The sequence below is a fragment of the Protopterus annectens genome, chromosome 5.part0 (genome assembly GCF_019279795.1).
Source record: "Protopterus annectens isolate FY-2018-M chromosome 5.part0, PAN1.0, whole genome shotgun sequence".
NCBI classification, from domain to species: domain Eukaryota; kingdom Metazoa; phylum Chordata; order Ceratodontiformes; family Protopteridae; genus Protopterus; species Protopterus annectens.
In genome coordinates this window covers 530835470-530850469 of record NC_056735.1, presented here as the reverse complement: position 1 = coordinate 530850469, position 15000 = coordinate 530835470, and positions in this window count along the sequence as shown.

Genomic DNA, 15000 nt, shown 5'->3' with positions numbered 1-15000 from the left:
CTCCCCCTCCCAGCATCCATCAATTAACTAATCCCTCCCCATCTGTATCCTTCTCCTTCCTGCACTCTCAGATATACTCCTATTTCCTATCACTTAAACACTCCCCTATCATCCTGCTACTTCCTCCAAACTTACTCTACCCTAATTAAGAATGACTCTTCCACTTCCACAGACATTTCTTATCTCCTCTATAAGCATTTTTCTTCTAACAACAGTCTTCAATGCCACCTTCTATTTCTCTTTCAAACTACCCCCTTCTATCCCCCCCGATCTCTACTACTCTCCCCCATCTCAACCTCATCACTTCCCACTTTCACAACATATCCCCCTCACTAGTAAAACCTAACCCACTTCACTATTTTAAGCTAAAACTTTGAGCCTACTCAACAAAGTATCATACACCAAAAGTGAAGTTTTTCTTCCCACAAATTATAAGTCGTGAACCAAAGGTCCTGCTTCCCTCTTCCACTAATTGGCTTGTCCTAGCAGGAGATATTCACCCCAACCCTGGACCAAAGACTAATAGCAGTCACACTATCCCTATCTCTCCAAATAGTACCAACCACAAATTCCTCAAGGTAATTACCATTAACACCCAGAGTGTAAAAACAAAATAGCACTCTTCCATGCTTGGCTAAATCATACTACACCAGATATAGTAGCAGTCTCAGAGACATGGCTACAACCCCACATTACTGACTCTGAGATTTTACCCCCTGGCATTCAAGCACTCAGATGTGACAGCCAAAATAAAAAAGGAGGAGGAGTAGCCTTAATCTATACTAGCCTACTGAATCTCTCTCCTTACCAAAACCCTATTCCTCAGTTCAACAATGCTGAACTCATCATAGGAATTCTCAAAATGAATAACTATAAAAGTATTCATGTTATGGACATCTATATTCCCCCTGGAAATAATACTACCAGTCTAGAAAACATTCTTCTATGTGCCTCAACTAACATTAAGCTAGAAACATACATATTAGGTGATGTGAACATTGACTGGAATAGAATCAATAACAACAATCCTTCCCTATCTATCAGTCTTTTTAATTTCATTCAATTAATAAATGGCATTACCAGACCTAATAGAAACAACCCCCCAGGGTCCACTCTGGACTGGATCTTAGTCTCCCACCCTAATAAAAATCTCACATAGGTTCATAGGTTAGTACTAGGCTAACTGCCCTTGCGAGCCATTTTAAGCCTAGGCAATTATCCCCTGTGAGATTCAAACCCTGTACCTTGTGTTTGTAAGGCAAACACCTTAACCATTAGGCCACCCTCCCAATCCTCACACTCTTGTTTATTACCAAACACAATGAGTGACGATCTCCCAGCCATCATTCACCGAGCTACGCACTCCTCCCCTCACCAACACCAATATACCCATACTCGTAATCTTACAAAGTTTAACGCTTCTATATTCTCTGAAATCCTTAAACTAATGAATTGGGACAACCTAAAAACTCTTCCACTAGATAAAGCCATATACGTCTTCAATACGACCTTCCTAAGTATCCTAAACACCCAAGCCCCACCTAGAATAAAACAAATAAAACCCAGTTCCACACCATAGCTAACACAAGACACCTAAACACTTATGCTACAAAGAGACAAAACCTGGAAACTTTACAACAAAAATTAACACCCTGTTACCCTCCAAAAATATAAACAACTTTGCAACCTAACCAAAAAGCATATTACAAAAGATAAAAAAATCATATTACATTAAACTACAGTCTACCCACTCCAAAAATCCGAAACAGTTCTGGAACTCCATCACCTCTCTTTTGCACCCAGGTACCAAAACCAATCCCTGTCCTGACAACAAAAAAAAATGATACAGAAATTTCCACCCTCTTCAACTCCTTTACTAACTCTATAGCTAAACTCACTAAGACCTTCCCCAACCACATCTCCTCCCCTCCGCTCAATCCAACTTCCCCTTCCTCCCCTCAACCCTCCACTCCCAATCCTCCTGCCACTTTTTATCTAAAACCCATTTCAACCTCCTACATCAAAAAGCTTCTCTCCAAACTTAAGCCATGCTCCAACACCCCTGACAATATTCCCTCACTCATTCTAAAGCTTGCAACAGATGGTATCACCATCCACATCAGCATTCTCCTCAATAGAGCCATACAGGAATCGTATGTTCCCAAATTGTGGCATGCTGCCTTTATCCTGCCCCTTCACAAAGGAGGCAAAAATAATAACATCTCTAACCATTCTTTCCCCAATCTCAAAAATCCTTGAAAAATGTATCCACCTCCAACTCATGCCCTTCCTCACAAATAATCAACTCCTTACCCCTACCCAACATGGCTTCCATCCTGGCCATAGTACAATAACTCCTCTCCTCTCTTTTTTAGACATAGTAAACCATGCTCTTGACTCTGGAGAAATTGTTTCCACCATCCTTCTAGATCTAGCCAAGGCATTTGACACCATCTCCCATACCCACCTTCTGAATCTCCTCTCTAACCTCAGTCTCTCTCAAAACTGCCTTACCTGGTTCCACAGTTATCTCTCTAACAGATCCCAGGCTAGCAGCTGGCAAACTGGTACCTCAATCTTCCTACCTACCCCAACCGGAGTTCCCCAGGGGTCCCTACTCAGACAATTGCTCTTTAATGCATTTGTCAATGATTTTCATGCTGCCATTCTTAACACTAAAATAGTGCAATATGCAGATGACTCCACTCTAGTCTGCTCTGCTCCTAGTCTCCCTGAGCTCCAGGCAAAAACCCAATTGACCTTTACAACTACTGAGAACTGGATGCTTCAAAACCATCTCTCACTTAATGCCAATAAATCCAAACTCCTTCTTTTCTCTCCCTCACAAACCCTCACACTTGACACGCAATCCTTCAATATCATCAGCCATGCCAACTCCACTACAGAAGTTGTCCCTTTTGCTAAACTTCTTGGGGTCACTATTGATGAACACCTGAAATTCTATACACATGGCCAAATAAATACCAAAAAAAAAACATCAGAAGCTAGGTATGTTATACAGAAACTCTCACTTTCTCTCTCCATCTACAAGGCAAACTCTAGTCTCTACCTACTTACTACCATCACTACTGCATGGTGCTTCACTTCTAACCAATCTTTCTACTACCATCTCCTCAAAAATAGAAATCTACTAAAACAAAATTGCTAAATTTGCTACTAAATCTAAACACTCCTCCCAACATTGCACCTCTCTCCATCTTCCTAACCACCTTGTTTTCCTTCAACTTACAACAGCCCACAAAACAATCTTTAAACCTACTGCATGCCGTGCTCTAACTAATATCTTACCATTCTACACTCTGCACTGACCCCTTAGATCTGCCAAACAAAATCTACTTTCTGTATATAAACCAAAATGTCCCCATGGCCAGTTTCTCCTATCCTATTCATTAGCCAAAAAAATGGAACTCCCACCCACCCCTGCTAAGAATCACTACAAGCTTTGAACACTTCAAATCCCAGCTCCACTCCCACCTCTCCCAAAATTAGAAATGTAATTGTATTCTCCCTACGGTAGCTCCAAAATTAAAAAAAGCCAGCACCCTGGAGCATCTATTATAATGATTTATTTAAACTGTTTCGAACTAGACCGGTTTCAGCACAAGGCTTTCCTCAGTAGTACATAAAGATAACTGGGTCAGAGTCTTTATATAGCTTCAACCAATTAGATTTGAATATGATATTATAATAAGTTATAACATATTGGGCCACCAACATTCATTCAGAGTTTGACATTGCAATTCCAGCCTTGCCATACAACGGTTTGGCTTTATATATCCTTACACACTATTGTAATGGATTTATGATATATATTTTTTTATATATGTGACAGGGCTTGCAAATTACTGTGCCCCCCCCCCTTTTTTGGAACAAACTTCGGATTTTTCACACATACCTTTTTAAGGTTTTATTTCCTGTGTTCATTTACATTAATAACACTTTTGCATATACCAAGGTTGAAATAGTGCTTAACAGTTATGCCATTTGTCTAGCTAGTGGTAGATATCACAGATATTAAGATTCAGGGTATTGTATTAATAGTATAGCCCTTCTCTTGATATATTATTATATGTTGAATACGGAATATTTGACCTCACGGTCATCTCTTTTTCTGTCTTCAAAAGTCAATTAGTGAATTTCCTGTGCTACTTTACATTAATAACACTCTTGTATATGCCAAGGTGGTAGCTAGTAGCAGATCTTATAGACACCAAGATTCGTGATAATACATTCTTGTGTATGGTCAGAACAGACAATATTACACCTTGGGTTTCCATTGTATTTTTCATATAACTCAAACACAGTTATTTCAAGTTACATATTGAATCTTATGAACCTGTCCAATATAGTCTTTGGACATATTCCTTTTATTAAAGGTTTGTTTCAAATCTGCACTCTTCTGTGATTCATATTCCTGACAGTTTTTTGAAATTGCTCCCTTCCTAACTTGCTCTCACAATCCCAGGTTTGCTCTTTATTTAGATTCAATTTTGCTCTAGTTCCAGCAACTTATTGTCATGGATCTTCAAAAATTACTATCAGGTCTATGCTCCGATAAGGATGATTTAAAAATTTTTGGTATTGGTACTGATTCAAGTGATATATCTAACTTGGACAAACTTGATCCAGTTGACAGTTGCGAAAACTCCTTCTATAGGCTTGGTAAACAAATTAAAGTACTGAGAACTAATATTTGGCATCATAAATTGTTTAAAGCCTATCAAGCGCAAAATATATCCCCTAGAGGATTGAGATGTAAAAATTCAACCACTTGTTGCTATTCCAGATGATACCTTGCTTAAAGAATGGCAAATAGCGCAACAGGAAGCTGCCATGGCCAGGGTTAATATATTATCATCATTTTATGAGAGAACTGTACAAGCAAACATAGTGGAAGTGGAAAAAACTTGTCAGACTCTCAAACAATTTGAGGACAACACAAATTTTCGAGATTGCTTGAGCAAGTTAGCCAAGGAAGTCTCTACATTGGAAAATACTCTTAAAAGCAAGAAATTGCATAAATTTGTCCGTGACAAAGAAAAATTATGAAAAGGGCGGACAATTTGAATCACAGAAGGGTGTCAGGTTTGCTCAAGGCACCAAGAATGTGCCTTTTGTACGTAAAAAAAGACCTCGGTCTATTCTAAAAAAGACAGGCACAGGTTATATTACATCTGGAGAGGAATCCTCCACCACAGACACAGATATACCCATTGTAGGTGACTCTCCAAATGCCAAAAGGGGTAGAACAGTTGAACCCCCTTTAGGGGTAAGAAACATAGAGCAGGCAGGAAACAAATGGGTCTCAAGTTTAGAAGAACTTTTCATGTCAGTAGTAAAGTAAATGAACAACATACCAATGTACTGAACATCTCAAAACATGTTTATCTGATGAACAACATGCTTTATTGAATAAAGGCCTTGGTTTTATTCCTGGTTTCTTTATTGATGAAAGCTCCTTGGTATCTGACACTTTAGAATTTTGTAGAAAGATTAATCTCAGAATATTTTTCCAACAACAGGATCAAAACAATGACACTCAAAGATCATCTGATTTTAGATTTCATAAGTCTTCTTTTACACCTCCTATGGACAAACATGTTGCTGTTTTTCAACAGGCTGTCATCAAGGATATACATTTTCAATTTAGCTCTACAGATATTATGAGAAATAATCTTTCACAACAAGAACAATTGGCTCTCACACAACTCAAAAACAACACTGATATTGTCATTATTCCTGCAGATAAAGGGGGTGCGGTTGTGGTTATGGACAATGATCACTATCAAAATGAAGGTTACAGACAGTTATCCAATCATCACCACTACATGAAGATGGACATTGATCCTACACCTTGTTTTCAAACTGAAATAAACCAATATTTGGAAGAAGCAGTTGAGGCTGGTATAATTTCAGAGAAAACCAAAATACATCTGACAGGTAAAGAGCCTGGAAAACAATACTTATATCTCTTACCAAAAATTCATAAATCTATACAACAGCTGCCCGGTAGACCAATTGTTTCTGGCATTGGTTCACTTACAGAACCCCTATCGGCCTTTCTTACTGAGAAGTTGAAACCATTACTCACACAGATTTGTGCAAGAATACAGGACACCACTGAATTCTTACAGATAGTTACAGAATCACAGTTGGATCCGGATTGGCTCATGTGTACCTTGGATGTATCATCCTTATACACTAGCATTCCTCATTGGGCAGGTCTTATGGCATTGGAATTTTGGCTTAACAAATCAAATCTATATCCGCCAGGAATGAACACGCTTTTAGTATGTATGGCTGAACACATCTTGACCAAAAATGTGTTCTATTTCCAACAAGATTGTTATTGGCAACTTCAAGGGACAGCCATGGGTGCATCTTTTGCACCCATCTATGCAGACCTTTTCATGGGCTACATAGAAGAAACCATCATATACAATCCAATGCACAACATATACCTACCAGAAATCGATATATGGAGAAGATACCTGGACGATTGTTGGTTGGTTTGTAAGGGAGGCAATGAATACCTCCATGAATTTATGGAATATTTGAACGGAAATATCTGGGGTATTGAATTTACGGAGGAACATCACTTGAATGAAATTCATTTTTTGGATGTCCACTTAAGAAGACAATCAGACAATACACTTCAAACATCTGTCTATAGAAAATTCCCACAATTCAATACTCTTTTACATGCGGATAGCTTTCATCCCAAACATATCACCAAAAATATTCCAAAATCTCAGTTTCTGAGGATAAAAAGAATATGTTCCTCACAGGAAGACCTTACAAAACATCAAACTGACTTAACAAACAGGTTTTTGTCCAGAGGATATTCACCACAAATCATCCATTCAGCCATTCAAACCAGTAATATCGAACCCAGAGATTCTCTTTTAAAATATAACAAAAGAAAAAGAGATAATGGTTCCAACCTATGCAGATTCGATTACTTATGGCCGGAACAGCAGGAATTTGATCAATATCATCAATAACCATTGGAACATACTCAATTTGCACCCCCTTGTGGAGGATTATTTAGGAGAATGATGTTATTTTTCATATAGAAAGGGTAAATCACTGTGTTCTCATTTTTCTCATTACAAAAGAATAAATCCAAGGAATGATAACCTTACACAAAGGACACTCACAGGAGACAAACTAATTGGCATTTACCCTGTGGTCACTGTAGCTTTTGCAACTACATTTTCAAAACCACTAGCTTCACCAGTAAAAACACGGGATAAATATTCAACATTGAATTTTTTGGAAATTGCAGTTCTGACTGGATAGTTTACCTAGCCACATGCACCTGTCAGGCCTTTTACATTGGCCAAACATCCAGACAGTTTCGCATCAGAATTTCGGAACATTTAGGGGGATATCTGGAACCAGAGAATAACCAATGCGCTATACAGACACACAACCAAACATTCCACTGCCAAATTTTCATTCACCATCATTGATCGGATCATTGGTAACCGAACCTTCAAGGTGGGGTGGCATGACATTCTTAACAAAAAAGAAAGGAGGTGGATAATAAAACTTGGGGGGCTTTTTTCCCCAGGACTAAATGATAAATTATGATTTTGTAGCACTCAATAGTTAATCCAACTATTCTTTGCAATTATTTGTGGTACCTTATTGTATATTAACCTTTTTCATTCACCATTCCTTCTTAGCAACTCCATCATCATGTCTATTTTATTTTTATGTTACCTACAATTACTAATTGAATTTGCATTATGATGCTATATATACATATATTAACTGTATATATTTTTTGTAATAGATGTATATCAATCTTTATAAGTGATTATCTGTGATAATTTATAATAATTTCTTTTTGCTCTTAACTACAGGAAATGATGTCATGAATCTAATTGGTTGAAGCTATATAAAGACTCTGACCCAGTTATCTTTATGTACTACTGAGGAAAGCCTTGTGCTGAAACCGGTCTAGTTCGAAACAGTTTAAATAAATCATTATAATAGATTCTCCAGGGTGCTGGCTTTTTTTCATTTTGGAGCTACCGTACTTGCTTGCCTGGCACCAGCCTAACTTGCTAGCTATCTCCTAATACTGTATTCTCCCTACCTAATTCCTCCTAATGTCACTTATACATGTACTTCGACATGTACATGCTGTTTTTTCTACAGCTGCCTCACTCTGAATCCAACAAATGGATACCATGTAAATATTGTACATAGCTTTCTATTCCCTACTCTCTGTTAATTGTGTTCCCTTTTTCTTCCTCTCTTTGTGCACCTTTCAATTTGCTACAACTCAATATTTAACTTTACATTTGTTTTCTAAAACATTTATAATTGTATGTATAATTGGATAAATGTAAAACTCTATGCTTGTTTTAATTATATGTAATATGGAACTTTTCTCTGCGGGCCTCCACTAAAACAGGCCCTCTGGGCCAGTGGACCTCCCGGTTATCAAACTGGAAATAAATAAATAAATATGCATACAAATACAGGCATATATTTATATATATATATATATATATATATATATATATATATATATATGTAGAAATATATATGTATATATATGTGTGTAAGCATACACACACACACACACAGTTATATATATATATATATATATATATATATATATATATATATATATATATATATATATATATATATATATAGGATATTAATTGAATTACATATTTAAATCACATCTGTTAACCGGGTACATCTGGCTGAGCTTTTGAGACTCAGGGAGAAAAGCTCCTCAGGACTAGAAAACAATTTGTTAAATAGTAGTATACAGCATATATATATATATATATATATATAGAACAGTTGAACCCCCTTTAGGGGTAAGAAACATAGAGCAGGCAGGAAACATAGGGGTCTCAAGTTTAGAAGAACTTTTCATGTCAGTAGTAAAGTAAATGAACAACATACCAATGTACTGAACATCTCAAAACATGTTTTATCTGATGAACAACATGCTTTATTGAATAAAGGCCTTGGTTTTATTCCTGGTTTCTTTATTGATGAAAGCTCCTTGGTATCTCACACTTTAGAATTTTGTAGAAAGATTAATCTCAGAATATTTTTCCAACAACAGGATCAAAACAATGACACTCAAAGATCATCTGATTTTAGATTTCATAAGTCTTCTTTTACACCTCCTATGGACAAACATGTTGCTGTTTTTCAACAGGCTGTCATCAAGGATATACATTTTCAATTTAGCTCTACAGATATTATGAGAAATAATCTTTCACAACAAGAACAATTGGCTCTCACACAACTCAAAAACAACACTGATATTGTCATTATTCCTGCAGATAAAGGGGGTGCGGTTGTGGTTATGGACAATGATCACTATCAAAATGAAGGTTACAGACAGTTATCCAATCATCACCACTACATGAAGATGGACATTGATCCTACACCTTGTTTTCAAACTGAAATAAACCAATATTTGGAAGAAGCAGTTGAGGCTGGTATAATTTCAGAGAAAACCAAAATACATCTGACAGGTAAAGAGCCTGGAAAACAATACTTATATCTCTTACCAAAAATTCATAAATCTATACAACAGCCGCCCGGTAGACCAATTGTTTCTGGCATTGGTTCACTTACGGAACCCCTATCGGCCTTTCTTACTGAGAAGTTGAAACCATTACTCACACAGATTTGTGCAAGAATACAGGACACCACTGAATTCTTACAGATAGTTACAGAATCACAGTTGGATCCGGATTGGCTCATGTGTACCTTGGATGTATCATCCTTATACACTAGCATTCCTCATTGGGCAGGTCTTATGGCATTGGAATTTTGGCTTAACAAATCAAATCTATATCCGCCAGGAATGAACACGCTTTTAATATGTATGGCTGAACACATCTTGACCAAAAATGTGTTCTATTTCCAACAAGATTGTTATTGGCAACTTCAAGGGACAGCCATGGGAGCATCTTTTGCACCCATCTATGCAGACCTTTTCATGGGCTATATAGAAGAAACCATCATATACAATCCAATGCACAACATATACCTACCAGAAATCGATATATGGAGAAGATACCTGGACGATTGTTGGTTGGTTTGTAAGGGAGGCAATGAATACCTACATGAATTTATGGAATATTTGAACGGAAATATCTGGGGTATTGAATTTACGGAGTAACATCACTTGAATGAAATTCATTTTTTGGATGTCCACTTAAGAAGACAATCAGACAATACACTTCAAACATCTGTCTATAGAAAATTCCCACAATTCAATACTCTTTTACATGCGGATAGCTTTCATCCCAAACATATCACCAAAAATATTCCAAAATCTCAGTTTCTGAGGATAAAAAGAATATGTTCCTCACAGGAAGACCTTACAAAACATCAAACTGACTTAACAAACAGGTTTTTGTCCAGAGGATATTCACCACAAATCATCCATTCAGCCATTCAAACCAGTAATATCGAACCCAGAGATTCTCTTTTAAAATATAACAAAAGAAAAAGAGATAATGGTTCCAACCTATGCAGATTCGTTACGACTTATGGCCGGAACAGCAGGAATTTGATCAATATCATCAATAACCATTGGAACATACTCAATTTGCACCCCCTTTTGGAGGATTATTTAGGAGAATGATGTTATTTTTCATATAGAAAGGGTAAATCACTGTGTTCTCATTTTTCTCATTACAAAAGAATAAATCCAAGGAATGATAACCTTACACAAAGGACACTCACAGGAGACAAACTAATTGGCATTTACCCCTGTGGTCACTGTAGCTTTTGCAACTACATTTTCAAAACCACTAGCTTCACCAGTAAAAACACGGGATAAATATTCAACATTGAATTTTTTGGAAATTGCAGTTCTGACTGGATAGTTTACCTAGCCACATGCACCTGTCAGGCCTTTTACATTGGCCAAACATCCAGACAGTTTCGCATCAGAATTTCGGAACATTTAGGGGGATATCTGGAACCAGAGAATAACCAATGCGCTATACAGACACACAACCAAACATTCCACTGCTAAATTTTCATTCACCATCATTGATCGGATCATTGGTAACCGAACCTTCAAGGTGGGGTGGCATGACATTCTTAACAAAAAAGAAAGGAGGTGGATAATAAAACTTGGGGGGCTTTTTTCCCCAGGACTAAATGATAAATTATGATTTTGTAGCACTCAATAGTTAATCCAACTATTCTTTGCAATTATTTGTGGTACCTTATTGTATATTAACCTTTTTCATTCACCATTCCTTCTTAGCAACTCCATCATCATGTCTATTTTATTTTTATTTTTATGTTACCTACAATTACTAATTGAATTTGCATTATGATGCTATATATACATATATTAACTGTATATATTTTTAATAATAGATGTATATCAATCTTTATAAGTGATTATCTGTGATAATTTATAATAATTTCTTTTTGCTCTTAACTACAGGAAATGATGTCATGAATCTAATTGGTTGAAGCTATATGAAGACTCTGACCCAGTTATCTTTATGTACTACTGAGGAAAGCCTTGTGCTGAAACCGGTCTAGTTCGAAACAGTTTAAATAAATCATTATAATAGATTCTCCAGGGTGCTGGCTTTTTTTCATTTTGGAGCTACCGTACTTGCTTGCCTGGCACCAGCCTAACTTGCTAGCTATCTCCTCATACTGTATTCTCCCTACCTAATTCCTCCTAATGTCACTTATACATGTACTTCGACATGTACATGCTGTTTTTTCTACAGCTGCCTCACTCTGAATCCAACAAATGGATACCATGTAAATATTGTACATAGCTTTCTATTCCCTACTCTCTGTTAATTGTGTTCCCTTTTTCTTCCTCTCTTTGTGCACCTTTCAATTTGCTACAACTCAATATTTAACTTTACATTTGTTTTCTAAAACATTTATAATTGTATGTATAATTGGATAAATGTAAAACTCTATGCTTGTTTTAATTATATGTAATATGGAACTTTTCTCTGCGGGCCTCCACTAAAAACAGGCCCTCTGGGCCCAGTGGACCTCCCCGGTTATCAAACTGGAAATAAATAAATAAATATGCATACAAATACAGGCATATATATATATATATATATATATATATATATATATATATATATGTAGAAATATATATGTATATATATGTGTGTAAGCATACACACACACACACACACAGTTATATATATATATATATATATATATATATATATATATATATATATATACATATATATATATATATATAGGATATTAATTGAATTACATATTTAAATCACATCTGTTAACCGGGTACATCTGGCTGAGCTTTTGAGACTCAGGGAGAAAAGCTCCTCAGGACTAGAAAACAATTTGTTAAATAGTAGTATACAGCATATATATATATATATATATATATATATATATATATATATATATATATATATATATATAGATATAGATAGTTAGATATGATACACCAGTTAAGGATTACATATGTTCACAGACCGTGCAAATGGCCTGGTGAAATATACAGACACACAATAATCAACCTCCCAGGTGAAACATACAAACACACGATACAAGTAAACACACCACTGCTTCTCAGACCACAGGGATACTACCAGTGGGAGAGACCTGCCAAGTCTAATCTTGAAACAAAGACATCAGTGTCCCTTGTGCGACACCCCAAAAATTAATGATCACTGGAGTCAGTCCCTGTAAAGATTTATCTAACCAGGCTGTATACATACACGGACCAGTAGGTTGTGCAAGCCTGATGACCCATGGTTCAAGACAAAGTACAACATGGGTCCCAACACGTGGACAGTGGGCAGTGTGCAGTGGTGTGGTTAGACCCCCCTCACCTGCTATGGGTATGCAATTATGGGCCTAGGTGTGCAGGTGTTGGCTGGCACAGTGGAGAGTGGGCATTGTGTAGTGGAGTGGTTAGACCCCCCCCCACCTGCACCCACAGTAAGGATGAGTGCTGTAGAGGAGGGACAGGTGGGAGAACTATGGGTATGCAATTATGGGCAGGCAATTATGGGCCTAGGTGTGCAGGTGTTGGCTGGCACAATTGTATTTGGACTGCCCCAGGGATGTAAGTAATATTGCAAATTGGGCTGAGCTTACTCCCATACCTCTCAACCTCTAAGAGCAAAACCACTGGACAGAACCTAAACTGTTGGGGGGAAAAATAGGGACAGAAAGCACATATTCCACTTGCAACCTTAGAAAGCTGATAGAATAGTAAGTTATGCATTAGCATGACTCGTCTGAAGGATGTGGAGTCTTAAACCTAATTATGTGTCTGTATTTAATGGCATCACTTCCCAGGTATTAGCCAGACAGGTGCAGATTGTAAGAGGAACACACCAATATTATGAAGCAAACTTTGGACAGGCCATGGATTCTGTACTGTCAACAGACATGCTTATGCCTAACAAGCAGCCATTCTCGATATGGGTCTCACCACAGCACAGTCCAGTTTACATGGCAAAGTACGGTATAACCATATGTGTTGTTGCATAACCCACTACACAACACCGACAAACACATGGTCAAAACACCCCACTGTAGGCATGTAAGCTGATTTAATAGGCATCACAAGGTATTATTGTAGTCCTCACACCCACCCAGGGATATGAGTGTCCAACGCAAACACGAAATGCAGTGCATATGCACTGCTGTTTTCATAGACAACATGGCCAGCTGCGGACCTTCCCTGCAGCCATCCTGCACATCCCTGGATAATCCCCCTACTAACACCCCCCCTTGTGCCCAATGCACACCATGTACCTATCAGCCCCTGTTCCATTTCTATTAATGTCTATGGGTACATGTAGGTGACACCCACATCCCCCACTATATTGCCAGTATCTGGAACCCCAATCCACATATAGTATCACAGCTGTCACACGGGACACATGTAACTAAAACATGAAGGAACACCACAAGCACACCTGGAGCAGCACAGGCTCACCACCTTGTGAACCCCCCCCAACTCACAACTCATACCACTACATCAACTACCTTGCATACAAATCCCAACATCCGACATACCTTCCTTATTGCTCCCCATCCAATTATACCTACAGGCTACGATACAGTTACAATATCATCCCTACTACCTACCTGTCTACTCCTTAGTTATTCGCCTCTACTGTACCACACAGGTATGGAATAACTACACCTACCCTGAATACATGCATGTAACCTATCCAGACCTGTGAAACAGCAATCCAACCTCACCTTAAACTGACCTTTGTCAACAGTCACACCTGACATGTAATCCTGACCTAAGCATGGATAATACTGACAGATTAATGTAAACTAAACATGAATAATGGGGGACATAGCTATGTTAAATCTGTTACCCTCTATGAATGTGAGCACCCCAGTATTAATTGGGATACGTAGCTGGAGTCAATGTGGAGCTCTACACCCCAGGCCACCGTGGACAATGGACAAGCATACAGCCCGAGTGTCCCGGTTGACAGATGTGAACAAAAATGCATGATGTTCTGCGTATGTATGCGGGAGCAAGAGGGTACAAGCCTGTTTGGCTGCCGGTATGCGAGTACCACACTGGTGATGTAATGTAGAGGCTGAGTGCAAGACGTCACAGCCAGAGCAACCAGAGATTAGTAATGTTGTGCTTCGTGCAAACAAACGCATAACCAACAACAATTGTTCTACAGTGCCTTAGCCACTTTGTAGCCAACAGCTGTTGTTGTGGCCATTAACAAAATAATCTGCACTGCCAGGTTGCAAACCCCCGACCCTGCACACTATAGTAGACGTGAGTTCCACTAAGTGATGGCGGATACACATTCAGCTGCTGTGATCACAAACACATCATCCAGCATAGGCATCCAACAGTATAGGAAGTGTGTAGATTAATACCAGAATACGTGTCCATTGCTCAACCACAGTATTATGAGCAGCCTATGTGCAGCACAGAACAGTGCCTGTCCAATCATA